The following is a 14,468-nucleotide window of genomic DNA, read 5'->3' as shown; positions in this document are numbered from 1 at the left end:
CTTTGGTCCAACTGGCCGATCCCCGCATCGACACTCAAACCAAAAAACAAATCATTTTGAAACCTGGAGGGAGCGGTACTCTAGGAGGAGTCATCATTCGCTCACTTTTAAGATGGGATCCTAATGCCCCCAAAGTTATCCCCAAGACAAAAGTCCAAGGAAGCCCCAAGAAGAAAAAGAAAAAGACCAGGTCCCCAAGAAGAATAACTTCTCCAGTGGGAGGACCCTCCTCTTACCAGACACCACCACCCCGGAAAAAGAAAAGAAGCCCCCAGAAAAAGAAACAGAGAAAAAGTCCCCAGAAAAAGAAAAGTCCACAGAAGAAAACTAGTCGCAAGAGAGGCACCTCGGCCAGGACGCAACCTTACACTCGCAAACCACGACCTGCCACAGCGGTGACTGCGTCTCCGGCATCCTCACGTTTGTCCACTTCTCCGTTAATGACACCAGGAACTGAAGAGTACTTGGAGACGTTGATCACACCAAGAACTTCTCCGTTGATGACCCCCAAAAGAACTTCCCCAGTGGCAGGACCCTCCAATTTAGCGGCAGTGGCTGCTGCTCACAAAGTACCTTCTCCCAAAATCAAAGTCCATGAAAGATCGGGCATGTTACAAAGTTTACTGGATTTGTCCAAACAAGAACTGGCTCGATTTAGTCCGTTGCGTACCCCTGCACGACGTGTCATGCCTGTCCTCAAACTAATACGACGTCAAGACAATCAGTGGCGACGCGTTCCAGTATAAAAAAGACCTGTGACCAAGTCGGATATCAGTGTTTTTTGGTGCTCCTGAAGACTCAAAGATGTCACCCTCCAGAAAATCCCAAGGAAAGAAAAGGAAAGGATTGCCACCACGTTTAGCCAAACATGGGGACATGTTATCTGTCCTGTCCAAAGCTTCTCCACCCCTACGAAAAAAACTCATTCAAACGGCCTCCAAAGAGGTCATCGATACCGTGTGCGAATGTTGTTTGAACGTTTTGAAAGGCACGATCCCTTTGTCCAAACACCAGAAACAATGCTTAAGCAAGCATCGTCACGTTCTTCGCCAAATGGTTCGAAAGAAAATTCCCATTCGTCAAAAAAAGAAGATGTTCGTGCAACGTGGAGGTATTTTACCTCTCTTGTTAGGCCCCATACTGAAAGGAGTCTTGGGAACCATGTTGGGAGGACTGGTGGGAGCAAGATAAAAAGGCCTCGGAAGTTCCAAGATCTCAGAATCGACCCCTGACAACCCCATGGAAGGACGAAAACTAGCTTTAGTACCTTACAAACGATGGATGGAATACCATCGGTGGCAAGAACAACACACCCCGCATTTACCTCCCAATCCCCATTTGAGCGAGATGTCCCAGTTACAACACGAATTGCAGTCCTTGATGGATCGCCAAGATTTGTCCGAAACAGAAAAATCGCAAAAGTACGGTCAACTCTTGCAACGACTGCAACTCTTTCACCAGAAAGCTTTAGACGAAACAGCTCTACCCACTCTGAAAGATTTTAAGACCTTGATGAAAAGTCCAACACCATCACCAGTACCAGTACCAGTACCAGTACCACCAGTACCCGTGACCAAGACAGAAATAGGAGAAGAAGAGGAAGGGTTTCAAACTCCACCAGAAAAAGTACGCAAGTTAACAACACCACCTACCTCCAGAATTGGATGGATTAAAAAGATGATGGCCACCCCTTCTTCCTCACAAGAGAAAAAGAAAGTGAAGACAGAAGTGAAGACAGAAGTGAAACAAGAACCGATATCCCCCGCTCAGACATCCTTCTCCTCTTCGACACCTATTGCTGGCCGCACACGCAAAGCATTACAATCCAAGAAAATACCCCAAGAGAAAAAGAGTAGCATCCTCCAAGAGTGGGTGTCTTATTAACACACCAACCAACACAAAAAAATGGAAAAAGTCTTAGCCAGCATTTACTACGATCCCTCCCATCCTGCAGGTTACGCAGGAGTTCAAAAATTGTATCGTGCTGCCAAAACGCGACTGAAAAGTCTCCGTTTACCTCAAGTGCAACGATGGTTACAAGAACAAGCTACCTACACTTTACACAAACCCATTCGACGCAAGTTTGCCAGAAGTCGCACCCGAGTGGAAGGCATCGATCATCAATGGCAAGCCGATTTAGCCGACGTCTCTCATTTGGCCAGCTACAATCGTGGCTACAAATATTTGTTTTGTGTCATCGACGTCTTCTCCAAATTTGCCTGGGTCGTGCCCTTGACTTCCAAATCGAGCAGCGAGTTAGTGCGAGCCCTGCAACGGGTGTTGAAACAAAGCGGTCGTCACCCTCTTCGATGGCAAACGGACAAAGGCACCGAATTTCTGAACCAAGCTTTCCAAAAAGAATTAAAGAAACGTGACATTCATTTTTTTACCACCGAGAATCCCGAAACCAAAGCCAGCATCGTGGAACGTTTTCAACGCACTTTGAAAGAACGCATGTGGAAATATTTTACGCATCACCACACTCTGAAGTACATCGACATCTTACCGCACCTGGTGCAAGCGTACAACCAATCTTACCATCGAAGCATCGGACGTGCCCCGCAAGACGTGACTCCCGACAACGAAGTGCTGGTGTTTGAGCGCCTGTTTGGTACGTCCCCGACGAGGGCTGTCCCCAAGAAAAGTGGAGAGTTGGCCGTAGGAGATTGGGTGCGCATTGGCAAAACCAAACGCACTTTCGACAAAGGTTACTTACCTAACTGGACGACCGAATTGTTTCGCGTCACTGGACGAGTGCATGGCCGTCATCCTGCCGTCTATAAATTGGAAGACATGAACGGAGAAGTGCTCAAAGGAACGTTCTATTTGCCCGAGTTACAACGTGTCACCAAAAAAGAAGACGACGTGTACGACATCGAAAGCATTCTCGAACGCAGAACCCGTAAAGTGGGCAAACGACGTGTCAAAGAAGTCAAAGTACGTTGGAAAGGATATCCACCCAGTTTCGATTCTTGGATCGACGCTTCGCAAGTCATCGACTATAAAAAGAAGTGACCATCATGCCCTTTCACACAGCAGACGCAGCTACGTCGACCACTCCTCCTTCACCTAGTTCTTCTGTGCAAGATTTACAAAAACAACCCTTGTGGGTGTGGTGTGGAGAACGTGTGCCTAAAACGCAAATCGTCTTTTTCTGCCAAATCTTCGTGGTGTATTGTGTCATCGGGGCAGCCATTGCCAATTTGAGTTTGCAACAAGGAGACAAACAATTGTGGACCATTTTATTGAGCAGTTGCATCGGTTACCTGCTTCCTAATCCCTCCCTGAAATTCACCTCGAACGGGAACCCCCGGAACCTTGCGTCCAGTGCCAGTGCCAGTCACCACTTCAATCACAACCAGAACCCCATTTTGGGCGGAGACACGCCTCTGACGTCCACTAACCCCTCGGACAGCCACAGAACTCTGGAATTATGAGTCACCAAGACCAATTTTACTTAACCTTACCTAGTGACAGTTCCATGGAGGTGTTTCCCAAGAACACGTTGTGCTGTTACACGGCCAAATTACCTCAAGCCATCCAGTTAGATCACGAAGCCCATTGGGAAGTGGCTTTAGTAGAAATGATTCACCCGACCCAAGTCCTCAATGTCCTTCCCAATCAAAATTTTTTTGATGTGGAAGTTCATGACGAGCAAATGCAACAGTGGATGGATAGCAATGTCAAATATGACAAGAAAACCCGTACACAAAAGTACACCACCTATCACTTGTTCATTCCCCCAGGCTATTATTTTAGTGGTCAACATTTGGTCAGCACCATAACCTCCAGGTTTAATGTCGTGTTTCTGAAAGCTTTGGAGCATGTCAACAAAAATGTCACCATGGAGTACCACAAAGCAGCTCGTCGCTTCTTGATGAAATTTGAACGAAGTAAAATCCTGTCCATTTTATTTTGTCCTGAATTGTTTGACATGTTGGGCGGAGACATGGACATGAGAAAGACCATGCTCAAGAAAAATGAATTACCCATCGTTTACGACAACGAGTCTTTTAGCAAGTTATTTCGTGCCCCGGTAGAACTGAACCAAGGACTGAATTTGATGTTCGTGTATTCCGATGTGGTGGAGTACAACGTGGTGGGACACACCTCCGTACCGTTACTGCGTGTCATTCCTTTCAAAGTGGATTCTGCCACGAACACTGACGAGGAAGGTGGAAACACTTACCACGTCCACCGCGAATTTGTCCATCCTCACTATTTGCCTGTCAGTAAGTCGTATTTGGACACGGTCAACATTGCTATAAAAGGAGATCTGGGACAAAATATTCCATTCACCAAAGGAAAAGTCACGGTGAAACTCCATTTTCGAAAACGGTTCTCTCACGACTCTTAAGTCATGTATCCAGTGTACCGAGGGGTTGCTCGACAGCGAGGACACGGCTTAGGAGACATGTTAAAATCGGCCTTTCGTTCGGTGGCCCCGGTGTTGAAACCGATGGTGACACGCGGATTGCACGCCTTGAAAGATGCGGCACTGACGCAAGGCAAAGAATTTCTCCAAAATGTCATCATCGACAAACAAAACCCTAAAGAAGCCTTCATGAGGGCAGGCAAAAATGTCTTGCTGCAAACGGGAAAAGACATTTTAGGCCAACGAGAAACACCTATAAATGCCCTGCACGCTACCGAGTCAGGCATTCAGCAAGGACAAGGCAGAAAGAGACGACGAAGAAAACACCCTTTCACCAGACTTCAAGCGAGAAAGGCCAAGAAAAGAAGAACCGTTCGAGACTTAGACGTTTTCGATTATTGAGAAAAGAGACAAAAAAAAAATGATGCACCGAGAATCTTGCGCTTGTTCCAAGACGGAACTGGATCTGTTTGCCATGCCCCCCACGATGATGACGATGCAAGAATCCCAGTGGGTGGAATTTCACCCCGTCTCCTCACTGACCGATTCCGCTCCCATCGAGTTTGAAATCAAAGGACAGCCCGAAGATTACATCGATCTGAATAGCAGTTACTTGTACCTGAAAGTCAAAATTCTAGACAAGACTGGAGGTGCTATAGACGATGAAGCAGTAGCTCCCGTCAACAATTTCATGCATTCCTTGTTCAGTGGAGTGGACTTGTACTTGAATAACAAACTGGTCAGTAGCAGCATGGATACTTACCCTTATCGTGCCTACCTGGAAAATCTCTTGACGTACGGAATAGATGCCAAGAACACTCATCTCAATGCCTGTGTGCTATGGGAAGCTGACGAACCTACCAAGTTTGAAATATTGGAAACTGATGAAAAGAAAGACAACAATGATGGATTTGTAGAACGAAGAAAGAGAATCACGGGAGCCGACACAAGTTTAGAACTGATGGATCGTTTGCATTTGGACATGTGGTTGCAAGAAAAGTATTTGCTGAACGGGGTGGATGTCCGCCTGAGACTGAATCGTAGCAGTGCCGCTTTCCATTTGATGGCTGATAGTGACGGTTACAAAACCAAAATCCTAGAAGCCAGACTCTACGTACGCCGTGTGGAAGTGTTACCTAAAGTGGGAAACGACATCAGTCAGACGTTGAGCAGAACGACTGTCAAGTACCCCATACGACGCGTGGAAGTGAAAACCTTCACCATTCCCAAGGGACAGCGATCCATGATCGAAGATCATCTGTTCCAAGGACAGTTACCCAAACGTTTGATCGTTGGTATCGTCGAGAATACAGCCTTCAACGGAGCTGCCGAAAAAAATCCTTTCTACTTTCAACACTTTGGCGTGTCCAAAATCGAAGTCAGTCGCGATGGCAAGACCTTGTGTACCCGACCTTTCGAACCTGACTTTACCAAGAAGAATTACTTGAGATCGTACTTGTCCTTGTACGAAGCCACCGGACAGTTAGGAACCAATACCAGTCACGGTATTACGTACGAGGATTATGCAGGAGGCTACGCTTTGTGGGCTTTTGATTTCACTCCAGACCAAGGCAGCGACGAGGGACATTTCCACCCTATAAAATCCGGCCAGATTCGTGTGGAAATTCAGTTTAAAGACCGAGACCCTGATGAAACGGTGAACGTCATCCTGTATGCAGAATTCGATAATACCATAGAAATCAACAGTTTGAGAGAAGTCATCCTAGATTACTAGAAACCATGGAAGACTGTTATCCCTCTTTACCTAGTGGAGAAACGTTTAGTGTTGGATTATTGTTAAAAAAATGTTAGAGTTCTTGTTGTTTAGTGTTAAGTGATTTTTGAATAAAAAAATGTTGTGTTTTGAAAAAAATTGTTTGATGTTATATTGTTGGATTATTGTTAAAAATGTTAGAGTTGTTGTTTAGTGTTAAGTGATTTTTGAATAAAAAATGTTGTGTTTTGAAAAAAATGCCTTTGTCTTTTGTTTAGCTATAAGAATGTTGGATTGATGCTCTTTCATTTCTTACTATCCCTCTCATGACACTCACTAAACGTTGCGACTCAAAAACCGTATGGGGATGTTTTCCTTCACGTCCGCGCTTTGACTTTAAGAACCGGGTTGTTTCCAGTCTAACCATCCATTGTCGACTCATCCTCCTAAGAAGATGTGCTCCAAACTAGCTAAACTCAACGAAGCCTACGTAAATTTGCATAGGGTCAGACACAGTCTGATACCGAAGCCAGAAGAAATAGAGAATGTGAGAATGTTAAAAATCACTGAAGACCTGATAGAAGAGCTCTTCAGAGAAGAAATGAACAGGGAAAAAGAAGAATGGACAGAGAAGTACAGACTTCAGAGACAGCAGCAACAACAACAACAACAAGAGCATCAGCAGCAGCAACCTGAACCTGACAGAGGCTTTGTCGATTGCCGTATCGACACCAAAGAGTTCTTCTTTTCTTTCCGAAGAAGCAGACCTATCGCCAGAAAGTCTATCCTCAGAGGACATCGCATTCTTAGAAACTAAAAAAAGAATGCCATAGCAAACAAAAAAAAAAAACAAAACAGCCCTTTTCAGGGCTATCCCAATACTCTAGAAAAGAAATAACGATCGATTTGCCAATGTGTGTAGGTAGAATAGTGTGAAAATAAACACTAACTCTTTTTTAAAAAATGTGAGGGTATGTGTTTGTGTGTTAGTAAGTGCTTAAGTAAGTTGGTATGAATAGTAGATTAAAATCATGTTTTTTTTGGTGTTTGAGGTGTATATTTGGAGTTAGATTGGATTGCTTTGCGTATGTGGATAGTCTAATGAAGTGATTTATAAAAAATTTTAAAATAGTGATGGGTAGCATAAAAAAGTGAGTGAGTGTTTCTTTTAGGTCCGCGCGTTGTTGTTTTTGGTCATGATGTAGGTAACATCAATTTTATGTTTTTTAGGGGGATGTTTTCCTTCACGTCCGCGCTTTCACTATAAATTGAAACTCGTTCGGCAGTCTAGCTACCCTTGTTGATTGATCAACACCAAAAATGAACACGAGACTGTCTAAACTGTTGGAACTTCATGTGCATCTGGAATATGCCAGGCGCCTGTTGAATGAACTGGCCGCGGAAGCCATTGTGGAGGAGGGAAGGATAAGAGAGGAGGAGGAAAGAAGAAAAAAAGAAGAGGAGGAGAGAAGATATAAAGAAGAAGAAGAGGAAAGAAGATACAAAGAGGAGGAGAGAAGAAAAAAAGAAGAGGAGGAGGAGGAGAAGGAAAAGAAGAGAAGAAGAATAAATTTCAGAATCCCAGAGAGCGAAAATTGGGATTCTGAAGCGACATATCCTGCCTCTGCTCTCTCCCCCAAAAAAGTAAAAAGTAACTGGGGGATAAGATGTGTATGTGGCGCCAGGCCTGGAAGGTGCCACCATTAACCAGGTGTCCATGAAGTTCCAAAAAAACAGCCCTTTTCAGGGCTACCCAATACTCTAGAAAAGAAATAACGATCGATTTGCCAATGTGTAGGTAGAGTAGTGTGAATATAAACACTAACTCTTTTCTAAGATAGTGTGAGGGTATGTGTTTGTGTGTTGGTGCTTGTAAGAGCTCAGGTATGTTTGTGTGAATAGTAGATTATGGGTTTCTTTATTGTTTCTTAGCGTATGTGGAGAGTATAGTTTGGGTTTTGTAAGCGCTCACGTACGATTGTGAGGATAGTAGATTATGGATTTTGTTTATTGTTTCTTAGCGTATGTGTTTGTGTGTTTGTGTTTGTGTGTTTGTGTTTGTACCCGCTCACGTAAGATTGTGTGGATAGTAGATTATGGATTTGTTTATTGTTTCTTAGCGTATGTGTTTGTGTGTTTGTGTTTGTGTGTTTGTGTTTGTACCCGCTCACGTACGATTGTGTGGATAGTAGATTATGGATTTGTTTATTGTTTCTTAGCGTATGTGGAGAGTATAGTTTGGGTTTTATTATATGAAATGAAAAAGTAGGGGATGTTTTCCTTCACGTCCGCGCGTTGTTTGGTCATGATCTAGGTAAGATCAATTTTACGTTTTAGGGGGATGTTTTCCTTCACGTACGCGCTTTAAGTATAAGAACCCACAGTATTCGTCGTTCAAACCATTCTGCAAAGAATAAAAAAAGAAGATGGCTTCTAACCAAATGGACAAAATACAAACATTACAAGACGTTTTAGACAACTTAGGAATGATGGAGCAGATGTTGATAAGACTGGTTGAAGACCATTATTCCTATAGTCCCCATCGTGTAAAGATGGAAATTAATAACTTAAAAAAGGTAAAGGACAAGATTAGTGGTGTCATGAAAGAGATAAAGGAGGAGAAGGAGGATGAAGAGGAAAGAATAAGAATAAGCAAATGGAACGAAAAGATTGAAAAAGAAGAAGAAAATGAGAAGAGGAAGAAAGAAGAGGAGGAAGAGAAGAAGAAAGAAGAGCAGGAGAAAAAGAAAGAGAAGAAGAGAAAGAGTGTTGGAGATAAAATAAGAACTTGGTGGAGAAAAAGAAGAAATTAGAAGCAGAAGAAGAAGAAGAAGAAAACCCAAAGGCCCTTTTCAGGGCCAGCCATATTTCTCGAAAAGAGATAGCCTTTCCATTGCCTACCCCTTTTTTTAAATTTAAATTTAAATTTAAAAAAAAAAATCCCAAAAACCCAAACTCTATTCCCCATGTTAATTTCCCCTTGTCGCTAGACAGACCCACCCTGTTTAAATTCCTTTGACGCTATACAGTCCCCTATTCCCATGTTAATTTCCCCTTGTCGCTAGACAGACCCACACTATAGTTCCATGTTAAATTCCCCTTGTCGCTAGAGTGACCCACGATTTATTCCCATGTTAATTTCCCTTGTCGCTAATCTGACCCACGATTTTTCTCCATGTTAAATTTCCCTTGTCGCTAATCTGTCCCAGGGGGGTCTGTAATGCTAATTCTCATTGTCGCTAATGTATCCCCCTTTACTACTGTTATCTCCCTTAGTCCATTGTTTGAGAATGAGAAATTCAACTCTTAAAATGGTACTTTGGAATTTTTTGTGGTTTAAATTGCAGTTTGGAATTGCGTGAAGACCACCGTGTCTCATGATAAATGATCATTGTGCACATATGTCTTACAAATTTTAATTAAATTTAGTTATTATTCATGGTTTTATTTTAATTTTTGTTTACATTTTTTTGTTATATGAATTAGTACATGCAAACAAGCAAACAAATTAAAAATAATGCTTTATTGCAAGAATGTATAATCATGAATTTATATCGACATCCATTGTTAGGAGTCACTGGCATTGATATCATCCTGTAAATCTTGCATATAATCAGCTTTAGGAATTTAAATTGTACCAATTCCATGTACTTGTCAGTACCAGAGTGTGAACTCTTTTTTTTTGTGCCAAAATTGTATCTTTTCTCATTTTTATATAGAGTTTTGTCACATCTCTCTCTATAATTTTGTCAATCCGACGACCACTTCCTGGTTTTCTATGAAAGTGTCTCCAATTAAAACAACCGTTTCGTTTTTTTTATTCTTCTCACTTTTGGCATTTTTGAATTTGTAATATTACTTTATTTTATAACTGGAGTTTCATATCGTCACTACAGCATCTGTTCATATCATTTCTTTGCATCAAGGGAAGCTGGTTTAAGCTGATGGTCTGGCAAGATTCACTTTCAGCCATACGTTCCATGCCCTTATATTGATGTATTTCTCATGTGTCTGGTAATACAATTCAAAACGAACATGTTAGATGCCATGAACACTTCCTAATATATGATTCAAGAAAACAAATATTCAGAGTATACAAAATATCATATTTGCATCAGTAATTGTTGAAAATAAGGGTTTATATAAGTCGATGCCTCTTAGTACATAGTCCTCATAGGATGATGTTTTGTACATGTACATGTGAATGGGAGCAAATTTTAAAAAAAATGAAACTATGAAAATCACTGCATTTATTCGGGTTCTACATCTGTATCGTATTAACAAGGACTATACTTCCAATAATCTGTTGGCGTTATTTTGTTATTATCACTTAGCGCGCTTAGAATACCTCCCCTATTAGTATCGTGCATACTCACTAAGTTTGTCAGTGCTCGAAAATGTATCAGACCACTAATTGTATAAAGCAATGGAATCAGGCCACCGATGGGGGTGGGGAACCAAATAGAGTACAAAATGTTTTGAGATACACTCATTGGTTAATACAGGGACTTTTTTCTTCATGTTAGTACAATCCTCTGTTTGCAATAATATTTACTCTTTATGAACGCCATAGTATTGTTGTCCAACATGATGCGCGGTAGTCAGGTATGCCGAGGAACAGTTAATTTACCTAAGTTCGTCAGGTTATACTTTCCAAAATAGGTAAGGCCATATTTAGGAAAGTCGTACGTATGTTAAGAAACGTTCTTTGTAGCTTGCCTCTCTTTGGTTTTACTAGCTTAATCAACGTTGTGTATATAACTGGATGATAAATTTGTTCATCAGCTGATGTTCCGTTCAACACCAGTCGATTTTCCTAAAGAAAAGAAGACAAAACTTTTAATAAGAAGGCTTCATCAGTGATATACCACGACATGTATACATTTTTTATTAAAAGGAAACGAGGCTTGCCGAGTTTCCTTTTAATGAAAAAGTTATACAAAGAGTGGTATATAATTGATACAGTGTACATACTGTACGTATAATTTATTTAAATCGCATACAAATGTATATATTTGCCCTTTGAACGGAGTTAAGATTTACTACAGGCAGCTGTATATAGACATATAACACAATTAATTTTACTATATGTTCTCTACATTTGTTTCTCAATACTGACCTTTCCACTGTGTAACAATCAATATAAATCATATGTTAATCTAAAGTTCCTTCAAATATGACTTCACGGTGAAGTTCTTGTCAAAGGTTGACCTGCATTTTTTTGAGAGAATGGACTGTCAACAGAGCAGCATGTAAACAAAATACAGATTTCACTTCCGAATCATCACCAAGGCCTTATTACTCACTGTGCACTGTTGCCGAAATACACAAGGAAATCCACACCCTGAGCTCATATTCTCAAGAATAAACAATTACCTTTAAATCCGTACCAAAAATGCATAAATATAACTCTTCTATCACCACCAAAATGTGAGAAGAAAAAATGTTCTAAAAATAGACTAGAACTACATTGGGTACTGAACTGGAAGTACTAATTGTGACCCGATTCCATATGGACCTAGTGAACGAACTCCTCACATCCCCGAGTATGTCCGCTACAAAATGTAGTTCTACGCCTTTTGTGGATGTACACAATCACTTTTGCATATTGATAAGTTGATTGTTTTCTCTTCTTAGTTTCTATTTTTCTTCACATTGATTATATCAGCATAATACACACTTATGATTTAAACATTAAGGATGGTTTTAATAGCAAAAGCAGAGCACTACAAACACTTGGTTAGCTACGCCATTCACATGAACGCTTTGCCATTCACCTACCGGCTCAAGGAAATTAATGGGAATAGAAACTAAGCAAAATGACGAACCAACAAGAGGTAATTAAAATATTTGAATATATTTACAGTTGATCTAAGTCATTATTCTGCTTTAGTAACAACAATACCGACCATAAACTCTCTCTCTCTCTCTCTCTCTCTCTCTCTCTCTCTCTCTCTCATCCGTTGGTCGGTTTGACCTAATTTCTACCATCATTCATAAGTTCAGAAATATCGTGGGATGACACAAACTAAAACCCCATACGTTCGTCATTTCATAGATTTTAGCCAGTATCTTGCTACGATGGTACAGAGAGAGAGAGAGAGAGAGAGAGAGAGAGACCTTTGGACATATTCATATTTAATTAATAATAATCTATGTTTAGAACATTAAAGTATGTTTAAGAAACACAAAAAATAATTTTAAAAAAAATAAAAAATAAAAAAACAGTCTGTGTGCCGTGTAACCGAGGAATTTACTGTATCATGTCACCGTGGTTTGCAGCTTTGTATCATTGATAAACACTGAAGATAAATCCCAAGGAAACTGTACATGTTAAACGACGATGCTAATACAAAAATAAACCCACATGCTTTAGCTGTGGAATAAGAGAAATAATCATTTTGATACTAAGCAGAATCAATTCCGTGATATATATGATGGCATAAAACCCATGATATTATATAAACGCAAAGATGAAAAAGTTAATTCAGAAAGTGGGACAAAAATAGCTGAGATGACATATTATTTCAGACGGCAATATCTTTAATTGACACTGATTTCCATGTCGGTCGTTTATACCAAATTGTTGAACTCTGACTAATGCGACCCCCCCCCCCCTCCAATGGAGGATCTATTTCCGGATCCTTTGTTTAGTGTTTCCTCCATGCACATGTTTAAGAATGGCCTCTAATTTGCGCACAAGTATGCTATTTTAAGTTAATGATTTCAGTCTACCAGAATAGAAAGTCCGAGATGGATCAAATGATGTAAGTAATAGGTCTGTCTAATAAACGCAGCTGGCAAGGTATTGCAAGTCTGGGTACAACCCAACCTTCCTTTTTCAACAAATTCACGCGTGATTCCAGAAGTGAAGCAATTAGTGAGCAAAACGAAGACTATTAAACACATGTAACTTGTCGAAATGCAATGTGCTGCATGGGATTTTTCTAAGAGGATGTATCGGTAGTTTTGCTCACAGGTGGTCGAGTTGTTTTTCCGATAAGTATCCAGAACATGCCGGTACCTTGGCATCTTTTGCTATATTGAGGTAAAGAATTCATGAATGAATTGAACAATATGACTTACAAATTCCCTTTCAGCACAAACCACTCACATATCATTTGAAGTTCGTGCTATTCAAAATATTTAAGTACTTATATTTACATTAATGTTTGAAATAATTGTACTCTTCTCTTTGGGGGCCCCGAGTGGCCGAGTGGTCTAAAGCGCTCTCCGTTACGGATCACTGCCATCTCACCTCTGTCTGCTTAGGTTCGAGTCTCGGATTCGGCCAATGTGGGTATGTGGGTTGAGGGTCGGTGGTTCTTTCTGGGATTTCCCGGGTTCTTCCTCCACCATTAATACTGGCCGCCATGTATAGCCTATCGTGTGCTGAAAAATGGCGTTAAACCCTACAACAACAACAACTCTTCTCTTTGTGAGCCATGTGTCAGGCTACATGTATAATACTGTGCTAATCCAAGTCCTTGGTCGAAATAATTATGCAAATCTTTCTACTGGAACATACCTTTTCTACTCCCATTTATAAATATACCTGTAAATTTCTGTAAGAAAAACAAATATAATTAATTTGAATCTAATTTATGGCAAAGATGAACGGAGTCACCAATCAAGTTCTGTCTCGATATGTGATATCTCTTTAGTTCGTACAAAGGTATATCTGCACTTATTAATTTGTCTACATGAAGCAAACGATAATATAGGTATCTACGCTTTCAAAAACATTGAACTAAGTTAATAAGTGATTTGAAGTAACCACCTTATTTATCAACGATAATACAATGCATTTGAGTTGTACGAGCACAATGACAAACGAGTAATATCAGATCTGTGCTTGAATAATCATACAGCCTCATTTATGAACTTATTAGGGTAACTAGGTTGGAATACGTTCAGTTTAGGATACATGAATAGTATCATTTAGTAATTTATGTCTGTTGGAACTTCAGCAAGATAAAATAAAATAATGTTGCTTGATCAATAAACGCTGAAAAGTGTGCACTTTGCTGGATAAAATACGTCCGACGCATTCTTGTAACAAACAAAATATTTGGAGTAAACAAAACATGCAAAGTTATAAAAGAAAACAGGGTCTTCTTGCTAATTTGATTCGGGCATGAGTAAGTGCATGAGTTTTTAACGAAGTGTATTTCAGGATATATATATATATATATATATATATATATATATATATATATATATATATATATATATATATATATATATATATATATATATATATATATATATATATATATGTATGTATGTATATATATGTATATATATGTGTATATATGTGTGTATATATATATATATATATATATATATATATATATATATATATATATATATATATAT

This window comes from Sinohyriopsis cumingii, chromosome 2, assembly GCF_028554795.1.
Source record: "Sinohyriopsis cumingii isolate HCF-2022 chromosome 2, ASM2855479v2, whole genome shotgun sequence".
Lineage (NCBI taxonomy): Eukaryota > Metazoa > Mollusca > Bivalvia > Unionida > Unionidae > Sinohyriopsis > Sinohyriopsis cumingii.
This window is presented reverse-complemented; position numbering follows the sequence as displayed.